Source organism: Falco rusticolus, chromosome 6 (genome assembly GCF_015220075.1).
Source record: "Falco rusticolus isolate bFalRus1 chromosome 6, bFalRus1.pri, whole genome shotgun sequence".
Taxonomy (NCBI): domain Eukaryota; kingdom Metazoa; phylum Chordata; class Aves; order Falconiformes; family Falconidae; genus Falco; species Falco rusticolus.
Window position 1 is genome coordinate 50,401,599 of NC_051192.1, and position 17,750 is coordinate 50,419,348.

At 34.8% G+C, this 17,750-nt stretch overlaps 1 protein-coding gene across 3 annotated transcripts in view; it reads left to right on the forward strand.

Moving 5' to 3' along the window:
* Positions 1-17,750, forward strand: part of PACRG (parkin coregulated) — a 250,778-nt gene that overhangs the window by 213,023 nt on the left and 20,005 nt on the right. The window lies entirely within an intron of this gene.

Below are 17,750 nucleotides of genomic sequence, written 5' to 3' on the forward strand. Positions count from 1 at the left end.
GCAGTGTCCACCAAACTGGACATTCGTAATTGCCAACTTTGTAGCATAGACAACTGTTTTGTTCATGTACCTTGCAAACATAAAAAGTTGAATTGGGAGATAATTAATTGCATTTTTTTTGAAATGTAATCATAGTGTGGAATTGCAATGATGCTCAGTTAATTTTCATAAACTTTCCGTTGTACACTGCACAATCCCTCCCAAAGGCACCAGTGATACAAAAGAACGTGAACTATATCAGAATATATAGTGAACATATAGTTCTGGGAATGTTCCCCTCTGCCTGCAAGAAATTACTCATCGTGAATTAAAATGCACTGTTCATTTGCATGCAGCTACTATGTACCATCAACTGTCTGGCACTACATGGCTGAGTAAAGCCTACCCATGCAGATAAGTCATTGATAGCATCACTGTCCTGGGAGGAGTCATGCTTGTTTGTGTAGGCATCTGTGATATTGGCGTATGTAAAAAATATTCCTTTCTATACCATTATGTCAGGCCAAGAATTCAGGTAATTGGAATGATTATTTTTGTAGGTGTAGTTGTAAATTTTTAGTGTGTAAGCCATTTCTTCATAGTTTCAGAGTATGGGTAAAATACTCTGAAACTGTTATTGTGCCACTTGGATATGTTTTCCTGTCTGTAGGCAAGAGATATACCAAAGATATATGGCTCCTTACAGGATATATCAGTGCAAACATAGATTTAGCTCTGCTAAATTCATAAGAATGAATAGTCATTAATTTTCTGCTCTATTAATGAAATACATTTTCTTTGTTGAAAGCCTCTTCCCACAATCATTACCTGTTTTAATAAGATGTATAGTGACAATCGTGAAACTTCCCCAGTCTGAGAGGACCTTGTAGTTTAGGAAAACTTTTCAGGTCAGTGGGATTCCAACAAGACTGAAGAGTCTTTCCATGAGGGTAAGTAAGTAGAATTCATCCCCAAATAATACTGGTATAAATATTTAAAAGCGTCTATGATATCCTCACTTGTGAGATGGTCAGTGAGCTTATTTGCCAAAGGAGTTAGCCATCAAATCTGGAGAATGCAGAGACGATTTGAAATTAATGTGTGCAATATACAGTGCAATATAGAGTGCGACTTGTTGCACTGTTTGTGAAATAATGCTTCAGCATGTTTTCAAACCAGGATAAAGTCTTTACATTCCTTCTAAATTTCATTACCACCAAGATGGATATATAATAAAGGACGATATTGAACCAGAAGGAACGATATCAGTTAAATTTAAATCCATGACTTACACTTATCAGAGAAAAATAAGCACAGCAATCAAACGAGTTTTGTAGGTGTGGCGTATTGTTCTAACAGCAATTTTTGTCAGCTCTGAATTGGACCAAAACGTGAAGGCAACCTGAAGGAATGCAGTTCAGTTACTTATATCAGAGAGATCCTAAGCACGTGTTAATTTGAACTGGCTCTTATGGCATTTCCCAAACCATTGTTTCACAGCAGTTGCACAGATTACATCTAGATAATTTTTGAATTTTTAGTTCACAGGATACAGCAATTTCAAAGTCCTGTACCAAAATTTGTGAGATCGTTGTTCATATAGAGTAGCTGGACATACACAAGTGCATTTAATATTCCAGGCTGTTCTACCCTACAGATGACATGAGCCAAGGTCTGCTTTTCCTGTTCTTGATGGGCTGCTCAGGTAAATGATAAAGATCTAATGAATTAAAAACTAATAGCTAACAGATGTACAGACGCTATCCACTCAATTAATGCTGCTGTACATTATGTGGAACTAATGCAAATTACTGTATGCAGAATGTTTACAGATTGGAATTGTGCTTAGCAACTCAGTGAGTGCCTCAGTGGAAGTATTTCCTAATATTAGAAGTGTTGTGAAGGAACTAGTAGGGCACAATCACTGCAGCATTTATTCATCGTCTTCAGGTTCTAATTAGCTCTCCTTGCTTAGGCTGCATTTTATCATTCTTTTTTAGAAGGTGAGGTAGTACTGAATTTTCCTACAGTTAAAAAATTATAAACGCAGAAAATCAGTATTGCTGATTAAATGCTCTTCTGTCTCAAAAAGACTTACTTAATTAAATACATCTAAAAAAAGGCATATAAACTGTGGCACTTTAAAAACTCATACTCTGGTGCCAATATGTCATTCATTACACATTAAGTATTTCAGGCTGCTAAAAATTATTTTTCCATTCACTCTGCAAAAAGGATGATTTGTCCAGATATTACAGGGAATTGTTTCTTTTGATATTCAAATGAGTTCAGACCCAAACTAACATTTCAAGGGAACTCAATGAGTAATTGCAAATCGCAACTGAAATGAGCCTTGTGTGGTTGATAGTTTAGTCAACAACTAGTTGTCTCTTCCACATGAATGCTATGCATACTGGACTAGAAATATTTCCTTTTTTTTTTTTCATAATACAAAAATATGTTTGAAAAAATGATTGAGCTTGGACAGTGTTTAACAATTGCCTATAGCCAGCTCAAACACTTCAGCTGATTCTTAAGATGAAGAAAAGAGAAATAATAGTAGTTAAAAGAGGAACAGGGAGCAAAACAAGCATGCTTCACCTGAAGCATGGAAGTTAGGTATGATATGTGCAAGGCAGTGACAAGTGATAGAATCAATAGCAAAAATCAATACAAATCTGTTGTAAACTTGTGTTTATACCACACACAGTATCACTAGAACAAGTGTCATGATAGTTAGACATTGTGTGCAGGCAGTGCCATTTACAATGCCTTCGGTAAAAAAAGATTTTCACATCTAATAGCCAAAGCCAGCAAGCTAAGCAGGGTTATTATTTTTTCTACATTTAAAAATATATACCTATTGAAAGACTTTATGTTTACGTGCTATTTAAGGGAGTTAAAGTGCTTTTAAGTGTGAAATTAATTTATTTCATTCTCAGCATAAACAGAAATATATCTGCCCAGTAGTATTCATGAGCGACTTGTAAGGAGTAAAAAAAATGCTGTCCTATTTTGCAATATGGCCTTTATTACAATTTGTATATCAGTTATGGAATTAAGTTTGATCATTAAAACTACCATCTAGTCATTTCTATTAAAAAAACTATTTTAATAGCAATATTTTTGGTCTGGAAAAAGCTAGGCTATGGGAGACTTGCAGTCTGAATTCAGGGTATCACAGTAATACTGGGGTACTATGAGAAAAAGGCAAACAAAACCCATAGCAGTAATCTGCTACAAGGTCATACCTGCTGCAGTGTTTATAACTCCACCGAATCTCCAGTAAGCAGCATGTTACATTTTTATTTAACACAGTCAGGAACTCCTGAAGTCTTTGCTAGGACGGTAGAAGGGAACAACCACTTGAGGTCTGGGCTGCCTGCAATCAAATCATCAACTTCACTGAAGAGCAGAAATTCTGGGATTGAGATTATTTATGAACCTAATTGAACCAGTCTACACTGGTTTACCCCAGGAAAGGGAAAAAGAGAATCTAACAGGGGGAAAATCTACCTTTAAAATGGAAAAGCAATGAAATTACTTGGTTTGCATATTTCCAATCTTCTTGAATTTATGGTTGCCTTGCTGAGAAAAATTTAACCACTGTCTGCTGAAGAAGTATTATTTTATTTATAAAATTCTGTTGTGTCAGCATCCAAGATTTCCTCTAGTATGTTGTTTAACATCTCTACATTCTTTTTTCAAACATGATAAGCTGCCTTTCGCACCTGACCTAACAATTGTCCTGATACAAAATTCTTTTTTCCTCCTCAAATGTCTGTCAGTATCTTTAATGTAAGAGCTTTCAAAATGACTGTGATTAGGGTCAGTTCAGGATCCTAAATGGGTTTTAACTTGGCTCTACCAAAGCTTCTTGTGCTCTGTTTTCTTGTCCATAAAATGAAACTAATGACATATTTCCTGTCAGCAATACAAGCAAACATATAATCTATGAGCATTCCAAATAAAAATATTTTAGCATTAGCAGGGTAAGTCTTCTATCTATCTATCTGTGGTATTTCTTATCATCTATAATAATTAACTACTCCTTAAGCACTTTGAGAGTCTTGAACAAAAGCATTGTTATTTATAGGTCTTATTTGTGGTTTTCAAACAAAGACACAACAAAGCTGTTGTTCTTATATAGATATTTTCACTGGCTCAGATATGGTATAAACCTTTGCATACTTAATACCTGTGGTCGTTTGATTTCCTTGATTGTGAAGGTCAGCAGCAGCATAAACTAATACTAGAATGTAAAGCTGAGTAAGTAGAATCGGTTGGTAGTTAAAGAGCTTAAAATAGCCTAATGTAGGTTCTGATAGCTATGTAACTAGCATATACAGAATTTCCTCTGTTCTACTCTTCAGCTGAAGCCAATCTGAACCCCATTTTTAATGCATTTCATCAAAAAATGAGCAGCTGAAATGAAACCAATTTGGGGCATGATAACTGTGAGAAATCAGCATTTGAGATTTGTTTAACTATTTTGAGGTATTTCAGTCAGACTGCTGCTCAAAATTGCTAGATTTAACAAACAATAAAAATAACTTTTCCATTTGACATTTCTCTTGGTGTCTATTTACTAAGGAGGTTAATTTTTACCTATGTTAGGAAAGAAATTGCTTTTCTGTAGGTTCCACATTCCCCTCCATAGTCTTTCCCTTTGTCCAAAGAAAGTGTGGAGCTGCAGGGGTTTTTTAATTCAAACCCATGACTTTCACGTATTTGAACAATTGTTCATGCATTGCAGAACTCTCCCTGAACTTGTATGTAGCTATAGAGCCATTCACACAGCTTTTCAAGCAGTGACTGTGTACGGGGAAATAGGAGCATCCTTCTTGTATAGAAAGGTTAGCGTTCAGTTCTCCATAGGTTTGAAGTCTTCTGCACTGCTCCATACTAATTTTCGCCATCATTCCCCCAGTCTGTTCATTAATGGTAGTGGGATAGATATGGCTAAAGAAGGATATAGATGTTGGCAGGACATAAGGTAACAATATAAATAAAAACAAATTCATTTCCAGCAGTAGAGAGCATTCTGAAGAAACTGGTGATCTCTGTGACTGCAGCTGTAGGTTAATGTGAGCCCTCCCCTTCCCCAGCTTTAATGGGAGTGGGGCACTTCCTTTTCTGTCTCTCAGATGGATATAAAGAAAGCACCTCTTAGGAGCCTTCTGGCTCAACTGAGCTCATATAAGCAAAACTAGGAGGGATGAAGATGGATTTGCATGTATATCTTCCACGAACTCATTCATTTTGCAAAATTTTAGCTGCTGCTCCTTGCCAAAACACCTTACTACACTGAGATTGAATTATTATTTAAGTCAATATTCTTTGGCCAAGATTTTCACAGATTTTTAGACAGAGCTGACACACATCAGTACTTTCTACTGTTAGTTTAGTAGCTGCTGTAGGGAAACTGAACTAGAACTAATAGAGGTGTTGATAAGACATTTTTGCTAGCTCATACTGCAGAGGATTTTGAGCACTCCTTCTGTTACCTCTGTTTGCTTTTCCTATTAAAGAACTTTGATGATATGTTCCATTTGATACAAAGCTGGTTGTAAGGATAAAACATGTTCAAGGCTGATTGATAGGGTGAGTAGTATGCAAATTAGAGTAGGTTGATAAGTAGTGAAGGGGTAAGTAGAAAAGGGAGTGAGAGATATGGAAGCAGAAATCTGGATGTGATACAGTGGAAAATGGTAATCCAGAAAGGTGTCTAAAGAGGGCTGGTTGGTTTGCATCAGAGCTCCGGGCTAAGAAGATGACAGCAGCTGCGTTTTGAGTTGGGTTGAGAAGGAGCAATTTCTGTCAAGGAGACTAGAACTGAAAGGATTATTGTCAAGATCGAAGATTATAATGAAGTTAGTATGTTGCAATTCTGTTAGTCAGTAAGATGAAAACGACACCATGTTAGTAAGCTTTGGGACAATGAGATTGGTTTTGCTTTGTCCCTTCTAAAATTTTGTTTTCTACAATCTATCCACCCTCTTCTTCACTGACTGTGGTTTTTACTCTAATTATTTCCTTTCTTGTATTTGCTTTTAATACATAAGAGAATATTCAATGTAGTAAATCTATTTTCTTACATGTTTAGAAACAATGCACATTATTTATTTTCAAAATTATATAGTAGCTTATGAGAATGAGGACCTACTACTGTGATCACTGCTTTTCCTGCTCCATTAACCCACAAAAAGCTCAATTTCTAACAAAATCTAAATCCATTCCAACACTAATGTAACCTCTAACGTTAATTCATTTCTGTAACACCCTTAAGTAAGATATGATATATCACCTTTTGTTCAGTATATACATGATTTCTATGGAAGAAGACTGCAAAATGGTTCTAGGAAATTATTGGGAGGGGGTTGTTTGTGGGGTTTTTTGATTAAGCATCCCTAATCAGTTCCATTCATCTTCTCTGTAGGTGGACGCGTACTTTCATAAAATAATTATGTCTGGTTTATTTTTTACTGGTCAAACCACTTATGTTTTATACTGCTCTACTCTTCCATCAAATATTGTTTGGTTTTTGTTTTGGTTTGTCATTCACACATTTAACTTATGAATGAGCTGTATTTTTGAAGAACATTGGTTCTGCTCTTGGCTGTACTGCAGGGAAACATGAACTCTTAGGCTAATGCTAACTTTTTTGCTGAAACTGTGATTTATTCAGTGATTATATTGTGTAGACTTATTCTTTCAAATGTTTTGAGTAAACAGTGGCTCAACCAATTTTCCATTCTTTCATATGTAGAATTCCAATATGAAGTTCATGACAGACTGTAGATTTCTTGTGTAGAAATTTCAGAGAACTTCTATGCTAATATTTTTGTTGTTATCATCATCATCATCATCTGTGTGACAATACAACATACACATTAATAACTATCCTTTACTCACTTGGAAGTATGATGCAAGTCTGAATGGTGTCACCATAAAAGACTACATATAAAGCTACATATATGAATTAACTCCAAGAACAGAATTTTATTTCATTCATTACTTTCATTATTTTATTCTTCTTTTTTTTTTTCCTTTAGTCAAAGGCAAATTAAAATGGAAAGTGAAATAATGATAGAATAACTTCTTCTGTCTTTCTGGTCTTATATCCACACTTTCCTTTAAGGCAAATCCAACCCCTCTGAATTTGCATAAGGACACAAGATCCAGACTTATTCTTCCTTAAATGGAGAAGATTCACTTTGGCCAAATCAACGCTGATTATTATTTTTTTTTTCCCCGGAAAGGGAAGTGAAGCCAGTTGGTTAGTATGAGACAAGTTAGACTTACAAATTACTTTAGTTCCCCATATGCAATTCCTACCCCAGGGAATAAATGACTGATACACCACTCCACACCATCATAACAATGTGTCACCCAAGACCATTATTTTTCAAATATTAGTGGCATCCCTCCAACTGGCCAGAAGGTTGCAGGCACATTTTTTAATCAGTACTTGGCCCATTGCAGGAAGCTGAAGTCACACCATTTAATATGTGCTCATGATAAATTTCAACTTCTTCTGTAATAAAATGGAAGCTAATGAAGCACAGCACGATTGTGGTGAGTTGGACAGCAGTAGAACAAGGCAGGAGAATACTCACTTATTGACATTACCAAACCTATTTTAAAAGCATTGACATTTAAACCAGCTCATATTCAATTATTAAAAAGGGACCAGGTGAGCATACTGTTGTCTTCATAAGGAAGAAGATGATAACAGTTCATTAGTTATTAGTTAATTGACAGTCTCGTTGCTTAATGTCTTTACATTTAATAAGTACTACTGTACCAAGTGATTTCTATCTATTTTATTTTTCATCAATATGTAAAATGTGACATTTTACTTCTTCTGTCCACACATATGAGGGGGGTTAAATGATCATGTTTTGACAATTTGTATTAAGATATTTCCAATATCAATTAAGATATTTCCAACATACATTGTTTTTGGAATCAGTAAATACATTTTTTAAGATGCAGTTAGACATAAGAGTAAAATACCTCTCTGATTTTTCACTATAGATGAAATTTAGGTGTTAATCCTGTCTTAAGCAAACCAGAGGTTTCCTGACTAGAAATTTGTGGGGGAGGAGGGGCAGACGGACCCCACAAGGAAAACAGGAAGATCTGACAAAAATGCCCAGAATAGAATGAGTTTGAAAAGAATGATAAAGAGACAAACATGTTTATTCTTCCATAAATTAGTACTTTACTGTAATTTTTACTCACAGCAATGAGAAGTACATATTTTTTTCTCCTTTTTTCTATGCCGTCCTTGCAATTCACAAGCAACACACTATTGCTCTTATAGTATCTTGGAACAAGGAAGGCTGAAAAAATATATATTCAGGAAATTAATGCCTTCCTCACCTGTATCAATTTCATTACCAGAAAACCTATTGATTTTTATTAAGGCAGATTTTTGGGAAGTGCAAGAAAGACTATAACCATTCCTATTTGTGTGACCCAATAAATTTCTTCAGGGCAATGTGGCACAGCAGCAGCTATGACTGTTGTATCTGTACTGCAGATATACTTCTTACTTTTTGTTAGGAATAGAATTTTTAAAGATCCGCTAATACTATAGACTGCTATAAACAGCAGTAGAATTGTCCTGCATCAGGGCGTATATTTGTTAATTCTCACAGGCTGAGGTCAGTCCTGGTGCCAGTATCTAAATGATTGGGAGGGAGGAATAGGGGGAAGGAACACATTGAAGCTGGGGCTACCAGAGATTCAATACATACCCTAATATAATATTTTGCTTAAAAAAACCCCAACCAAAACCCAAAAAACACTGTAAGAGCTGTCTCTCACAAAATTTGTGATGTGCTACCTGAATCATTTTCACCTTTCAGCAGTTAACTATAATTTACCTTAAGTATATTAAGATAACAAATATTCCAGATTACTACCTTCTCTCGAAAAAAGGTTTCCTCATTAAATTTACTTTTGCTTATCTTACCAATCTTATATATGGGGTGGTCAAAAGAAATATGGAGAATCTGAGAGGATAGACGGAGCAATGATCAGTCTTCAGGGCTGGTAACTTTACATAACTTCTTAACCAAAGTCACAGGGTCTATTCCAGCAGCTGGAATAGATTCCCTGACCGCAGTGACAGCGCGGCTATAGTATTTTGCCACTGCTGAAAAAGTCAGCCACTTTCTCACCTTCCCTCCTGTCCAGGGGGTCCTGCTGCTTCTTTCAGCTCACCCCTAAGAGAGCTGATTCAGTTAAGTATTTTGGCAGAAATTGAATCTACCAACAAAAAAGAATGATTGGTATTTCTTCTGGGTTTGTGAGCTGAGTCAGCCTACAAATATCTGAGATGTGTAGAGAAGGTGACAGGAAGGAATGCTTCTGGGACCCATGGAAGAATAACAGCTCGTGTTCAGCTACATCTAGGGCCCCAAAATATAAAATAACTAAGTACTGGATTTTTTAGCATTGGACAATTACAAAAAAAAAAAAAAAAAAAAAAGGAAATCCTGCCTAACATGAAATTAATATGCATCCAGAATAGGAGATGATTTTATCAGGGAAAGGAGGAAGAAGAATAATCAAAGTGTGACAAAAGGTTAGCAGTTGGGCTAAGGAGGGTTGTTTCCATTAGATCTCTCTCTACTCATTCATGAGAAGAAAGCTTCTCTAGAAGTCAGTTCCAAATGAGGACCTAATTTTAAGCATTTTGATTCACCTCAGGAGGAATCTAATCTCTTCGTGTACTATAAATGTTGAGGAGACTAAGAGACTAACCTCAGGCTAATGTTAGCCTTTGTGATTGCCTTCCAGTGACTTCAACAATGTGCAAATCAAATTCAAATGAGTGAAAATGCTAAGAATTAATATAATTTGGTGTAAAATCCAGGTCTGGTAATTTAAAGGAGATTCTAGATTTCACAAAATTATTCAGAAACCTAAGAATAGTGTAGAAAAAACTTCTGTGTGGTAGAAAAAACTTTTATTTGTTGGCACTGATTTCCCTGCACTCCGATACACACACATTTCCCTGGAGGACAATTTTGGAATGTTTATAACAAGGCAAAAAGTTATCAGCAACTGGAAGACAGAAGGGGTAATTTCAGCCAGTAGACACTGGTTGAACTGTGACGAAACTGAAATGTCTGAAATTATGTTTGTTCTAGGGCTGGATTTGACCTAAAATGTCTTAAATTCTAGGAAGACTTTTTTTTTCATTTTATATTCTAATTTCTTAAAATTTTATTGTTCTTCTTATATGAGGTTATGTGGATCACTAAAATAACTCCTGTGCCCTAATATAACTCCTGTATCTTTTTTACTTTACTGACATGTTACTTACGTTACTATACAGAAGGCTTTTTTGCTGTGATACTGTCTTCTGGTAATCCATTGATTATGTTTGTATAACAATTCAGCATGATACAGTTTAGTCAAAAATGAAGTAGTTTCTGTATAATTTATTAACCCAAACGAAAAAGACATTCGGAATTGACATACCAGCTCCCTCTGCACATTTTGAAAATGCGGGAGATTTCATGATAGAATTCAGATCTGGGTGAGCTTTAAACATTCTTGCTCAAAAAGTGAGTATACAGAGCTATCTAGCTCAAAATCAATGTCATGCTCTATTATCTGTCACCTGTAAAAATCTCAGAGTTCCTGGCATTGGTATTGGTTAGATTACTAAGTCTGATTAGAGTTTGGTTTTGTTGTTGGGTTTTTTTATTAATTTAGAAATCTCTACTGTGCAAATGTATTATTTAACTATGATGGAACACAAAGCTTCAACACATGCTTAAAATAATTAATACTTAATTCTAAAGCTAAAATTCTAGAATAAAGCATTCAATAATACATTTTCCACAAAAGTTTCAGGATGAGTTTATGTGCTGGTATGTTACAAACAAATATTTTTAGGTGAGGTTGGCAGACAGGAGAAGGATATCCACTACTATTTCTGACAACACAGAAATGAGAATAAGACAAAACAGAAAGCAAAATGTTAAATGTACCTTTGAAGGTAAGGCTAAAGTATTTTTCCTCTTATGTTATGATTTCTAAGGAAATAAAAATGACAGTAAGTTTTCTGCCACAGTTCAGGAATCTGTAGCTTATACTATGTCAACACAGTTTTAGCTTTCCCTGTTTTTTTTGTAACAGCCTGCTCATGAGGAAGAGATAATATCTTTTCAGCTTTCTCAAAAGAAGGAAAACTTTAAATCAGCTGGGGTTTATCTGCTTTACATGCATTATAGCACATCTACTGTAGTTCATGCCATGCTCTACATTAAAATTTTAATAATATTTTTAATACCTACATTATTTATCATCACTGTATGACCAATTTCTACAGTAACTCCTTGAGTCTGCAAACACATAAAGAGATATGCATAAGTTTACCTTGTGTGTAGTTCCCTGCCTTTTGGTTGGACTCACTGTGTGAGTAAAGTTTTGCATATATATAAAAATGTTTGCAAATCAGAGCTTAGAAATTTGCTCAGCATTAGGGCTGAACAGAAAATGAACTTTTTTGCCTAAATAATGTCTTCCAAAGAAAGCTATTTTGTAGTCATTGAAACTTCTGTAACTTTTTCTCATTTGGCATTTTTGATTGAAAAAGTAATAAAGGATTAATTGACTAACAGAAAACTTCCATGCTTATATTTACATTAAAAAATATTATCTGAACAATAAATATTTTTGAACTTTCCATCAAAAAATGCTATATAGTCCTGGCAGAAATGTCATTCTCCATATGGTACGATTTTTAAAATAAAACATTACTTCAATAGCTTTTTAATTTTTTAAAGGTCAAGGATTTTTTAAAAAGCCATAAAATAAGAAGATAATAGGACAATAGAGACTTTCTGGACCAAGCATCCCCTTGCAATAATTCTTATAGAGGAGTTCAAACTGAAACTTGTACAACAGAATTTTAAGTGCTATGTTTATTTAGTATCTTCAGTTTTCCTTAAATTTCCTTTCTGTACAGAGTATCTTCTATAAATACAAACCAACCTGTTTCCTTGGCTCAGTATCAGGAAAGTAATGAATCATTTCATATAGTGATGTGCTCAAGATGGTATGAATATTTAAAATGTGGATATACAATCTAACTCTAAATAGAATATCTATGCCTGGAATTCCAAAAGCTGCTAGAAATTTTTAAGCTTTTAAAAAAGTATGACTGAAAATACCTAAGTTGTGAAGGTAAAAGTGAGGACTTGAAAGGACTGAGATATACACTGTTCCTTCTTGATTTAATGCAAGTTTTGTGTCAAAAGTTTGTCACAAATTTTAAATCATAACTTATTTTCATTCCTCAGAATAATATTAAAGTGTAAAAGTCTATGGAAATTAATTCACACATCACTGTGTGTGTAAAGTGCATTTATTAAAATTTTTCTGCTTTTCAAATTTATTTATTTATTTCAAATTTATTTATTTATTTCAAATTTATTTATTATGTTCACTTTGTTTAAAGGCAATCCTGTGATTTCATCTTTTCTGCCTCAGGTTAGAGCATTGCCTTGTACAAAATTAACACGTCTAATTGCATAAATATTTATTCATAGATGACGTTTCAGCTAACTCAGTAGAATCACTTATTTTGTAAAGTGTTGTGGAGTCAGACTTCGGTCTTTCCTTACTAGTAAAAATACAAATCTGTTTTTAAAAATGTCTTACAATATGCAAAATACTTTCTAGCCAGAAAGAAGCACTAAAGTATCTGTTTTCTTATTCAGTGTTGGTTTAATATCTTTAATATTACTTCTCAATTCAGAAAGAATTTCGACTGAAACTCTGCTAATGAAAAAATCTCTAATTTCCCTGTGTATCTCTGAACATGAGCAGTAGGAGGATCTGACTTTAGAGTTCTTCCATTTCTGTTCACAGCCAAGAACAGGAAAGACTTCTCATATTTGCATTTTCCTTGTTTAAACTAGGGATGAATCCAGAATTTGGGGTTGCAGTGTTTTACAAGATTTACAGAAAGTTAATGTGGATCTTCCAGCTAATACACAAACGTTTCAGTGACTTCACAAGGAAAGGGGAAAAACATGGGCTAAGTAGCCTTTAGGACTTACGTTTCTGCTAACCTGGAGACCAGGGTCATAGCCCATCCCAAAAGTTCTTGACTAATCAATTAGCCGAAACAGTATCTCCCAGAAGACACATTCATAGAATGGATCCTGTGACTTTACTGTTGCACAATCCATCAAGCCTTGTTTGCTGGGACCTAGTCAGGTTACAGCCCAGAGCAGTAAGGAATGTGACACTGTGGCATGCGAAGAATGCAGCCTGTTACCCATGTGTGATAACCCAGCCCAGCGTCTCCCTGGCTGTTGAACACATGGCTGACTTGTTTACAAAACGAACCTGAACAAGCCACAGCATCATTGTTTACTTTGCTATTATTCACACCATTCTATTGCATTTCATGCCATTCACCATTTCAGGCCACCGTGCATTAATATATTTATTTGTATATAACAGAAGTGTGCAAAAATTAACAAGTATGAGCCTGAATAAAAAAGAACTATTAAAATCCTTTACATTTAATTTTCAGTCTGTCAACGTATTTCTGAGGTTTCAATAGAGGATGTTCCAGCAGTGACCTGGGAAATTGGTTCTTCTGGTAATGAATTTAGCCAAATGCTTATAATCATTTGAAGTAAACATTGAATAATTAACATCAGCATTGGCTTACAGTTAAGCACATAATGAAGTACATTTCCTAAACTAGGAAGTATTTAAACATGTTAACTGATTTCTGAAGTAGGGGCCTGCAGTCTAAAAATCAAGTATTTTGATTGCTTTCTGTTTTGACTCCTGGACCTTAATTTGAATTCAAAGATTTAAGAGGGCATGAGTATGTTATCTCTTATGTAGCACCAAATCATTCTTTTATCATTCAAATTGTCTTCACGTGGGAAAAAAACAACAATGCATCTTATTGATGCATTGTTTCAGATTTAATCGCTTAAACTGTTGTCTAATGAAAATATTTGCTAAAACTTGCGGCTTATCTGCATTTTGTTGACTAAAGACTGCAAAAGTTTGCAGACAGGAAGCGCCAGCGCTTGCACTGGTAGCCTGTGAACTTTAAGAAGCTCAAAATTTTGGTTTACTTTGGATATTTACCCAGTACTGAGAGCAAGTGAGTCTTTTCAGAATGAGAAATGAGCCTGTAATTTTGCCAAGTAGAAAAGAGTTCAAATAAATCTTCAGATAGATCGGCAAATTGGGAATGGATAGAAAAGTCAACAGAGGAGCCTTTCTGATGCCAGGCTGATAGTTCTGCACTGACTAAAGTCTGTAATTCTCCATTATTGCTGGATGAAGTTGCAGGAAGACACCAGGAATGGAAAGATAAACTACTCGCAAGTCTACCCCACTGGGAAAACATGGAATTTATGTTGTCCCTGGTAATTAATGTCTTATCTTACTTACCTAGTTCTACATTTCTTAAGCCTTTTTATGGGAAGAAGGCTCAGGCAGCGACATTGTTTTTCCTAAACTGCAAATGGTTATGTGCTTTGTACAATTCTTCCTGTGGACAGGATTCACTCTGGAAGCAAGATCAAGATTGTCAGAAACGAATGCATATGTAATCTGCAATATCAGCCATCAAAAAGGTAGTTTCTATCTGCCCACGTCCTTAAGCTTATTTGCATAAATGGGCTTACTGGTTTCCTGCAAAAAATAAATTGAGAATGAAGTTAGTGGCAGAAGGCCACTGCAAGCAGCAAAGAAAGAGATTTATCTACTGACATCATAATAATCATCTTAATTAGCTGAAATTTACATCAGTTGTGTTTAAATGAAATCTGATTCTGTATTCTCTTGTATGTACATAATCTTCACGCTTCCTGATAACTTCGAGAAGAACCATCATACAGCATTTCCTTCCAATCCTCTTTCTGCTCTTTCATTTTACTATTTGTGGGGAAGGAGGGACTGTTTGTCCTTGTTACTGTCATTTCTTGTTTTGTGGGTGATTTCAGTTCTTGGAAAAATAAAATGTTTACTGTGGAAAGGAGATAAATGAAGAAGTATCATGCATACTTTTTCTACATGAATGTTGTAGCTTTTGCATTTTACACAGCTTCTAGTACAGTTTCAGACTATTTGAATATAGTTGCCAATCACAATTAACCAGAGAAAATTACATGGTGATTTTGTATGGTGAACAAATGACAACAGGAAACATATTTCATTTATACTTTAACTTCGACTTCCAGCTCTCATCTGTTGGGTTGAAAAGCCCATTAGTGTGTCAAGTCACCATGCTACTTGTATTTCTTCTCTTTTCTTTGCTTTCATACCTACTTTAAAGTCTAAAAGTTTCCTGATAAAATTGTTGAAACCTGCTCTCCCTTCATACAGAAGCTGATTTAACGTTTTGTACGGGCCGCTGATTTCATCATGTGGGTGACTGTGGTTGCAGAATGAGCTTAGATGATCTTTATCTTACGTCTTTTGGACAACTTAAGGGTTAGTTGAGCAATCTTGCTGCTGATTCAATTTTATATGTTTTATTAACCTCCAAAGCTTGCGTGGAAAGAGAAAAATACTTAAAGATTATTTTTTTCTTGGGCTGACTGATTTTAGAGAACATCCTGTGCCTTATTTGGCTTCTTGTTTGAAGGGGTTTTTTCTGCACCTTGTTTTCTTTTATGCTATTGCAAACAATCCTAGAAACATTATATATAGGTAAAAGTCTGGTATTAATATTACTAAGGACTGTAAAAGTTGATAATCCATAGCTCAACTGATCAGCTTCTAAATAGTAAAAAGCCAAAAAAAAAAATTCTAAATAACTGACACCATGTACTGTACCCATGTGGACTTCTTATATGTTAATTATTAGTTTGTCATTTGAAAATATATTTCAAACTATATTTCCAAGGTAGTGTAGCTCACTGAAAAATTTATGTACATGCTAGTTCAGACATAAATGGGAACTTGCTACCATAGCTAGCAAGCCATAAAGTAAATAATCACTGAGATAATTATCAAATTATACTAACTATACATCTGAAAGAGAGTAGAAAAAAAATATTATCATGGGGTCCTATTTATAAGTGATGCACTTGAATGTTAGCATATTTATCAGAAAAATTCCCAGGTGGATTCGGTGTTTTACTGGAGCCCAATTTGGAAATACGGTAGGCAGGCAAAGTTCACTGATGCTCAGGGCCTTATATACATGGGTTTAAGTTTGGGGTTTCATCTTTTCTGTATTTTTATTTGGTCAGTTGTTTGGGGCCAACAAAAGTTATATATTTTATTTGTTCTAATCCATATTCTAATCAATCATGGGATTCAGAAATATGGAAGTTATGAAAGAGTATGTTAAAAAGATAGCAATCATCAGGAAAACGTTTTAAAAATGTTGGAGGATATGCTATAATGATGAAATCAGAAGTAGAAGTTATTGAGATGTAATGGTACAAAATCCAGACATTATATGGCAGTTAGGCTCTACTTAATGCAACCTATGATCTACAAATTTGGAAGAAGAAATGAGATTTCATTTCTAGCATACATGCTAAATTAAATTACATCTAACATGCTGACAGTACACTTTTCATTTCCTCATTCACAGAGAGATATTGCATTTAACCAGTTCAGCATGAAGCAATGATGGGTACCAAACAAAAAAAGACCCCAACCAGTACTACTCGGTATTTAGCATTACAAACATTATACTAATGTTATTGTTGTTTAAAATGGTAGATGTCTTTTCTTAGATTCTGTTTGTAGACCTATTTGAACCTCCATTAATTACAATAGAGGACATGCATATATTAATGAGGTGAATTTGACCTCTAGATAGTAGGACTAGGAAACACCTCTTCCTTAGTAATTTACTTCATCTTCCTGAACAAAAGTGGATGCATCTCTTTAATATTCATAGACATCCCTAAAGACCATGGCCTTGTCATTTCCGTGTTCACATGGGCTGTGGTGAAACTGGTCTAATGGCAGTATTATAAATGAAACAGCTCCAGGGAACTATCTCCAGCACTGAAAGCTCATAATATAAAATGGTGGGCTCTGTCCCATACTACTCATTGAGGTCAAGATCTAGAGGTCTGAAAAGTTCATTTTTCCCTCACCTTACTACTCCTGTTTTTCCTGAAACCAAACTGTGCTAGCGATTTTAAGATTCAAATAACACTTCTTTCCTGCTAGGTCAATAAACCTTGAAGTGAGTATTGGACTTTTAATGGTACTTTATAAATTATTCTTTAGAGTTTATATTATAATTCCAAACATTCCAGGTATATTTTGTTAGGTGTTTTTAAGATGGTAACAGGATTTTTTTGTTGTTGTTTCAAAAAATAATAAATTAATTAAACTTTGGGAAAAACTCTTCATTTTTTGTAATTAAATAGATTTGGCCAGATCTTCAGCTCATATAAATGCTGTTCAGTCCAAAGAAGTTTTCTTATGGTAGCTGTAGTTTAACTTTATGAAAAAAATAATCTAAAATTTTGTCCTAATATTTTCAAAGATTCTATTTGGCTCAAAAGATGGAAACAAAATGTGCATCACTCAAGATAACAGCCCTGAGGCTCTGAGGGACAGATAAGCATGTTGATTACAGACTCTGCTCTTCAAATTATGGTTCTACACCCTTGATAATACAGTTCAAGAGCTATCTGTTGATTTGCCAACAGAAGTGCACTAAAATGCAACAGTTCAATACACAGCCATCTTTACTTAATTTCAAGCTTTTTAATTGAATGTCAGTCAAT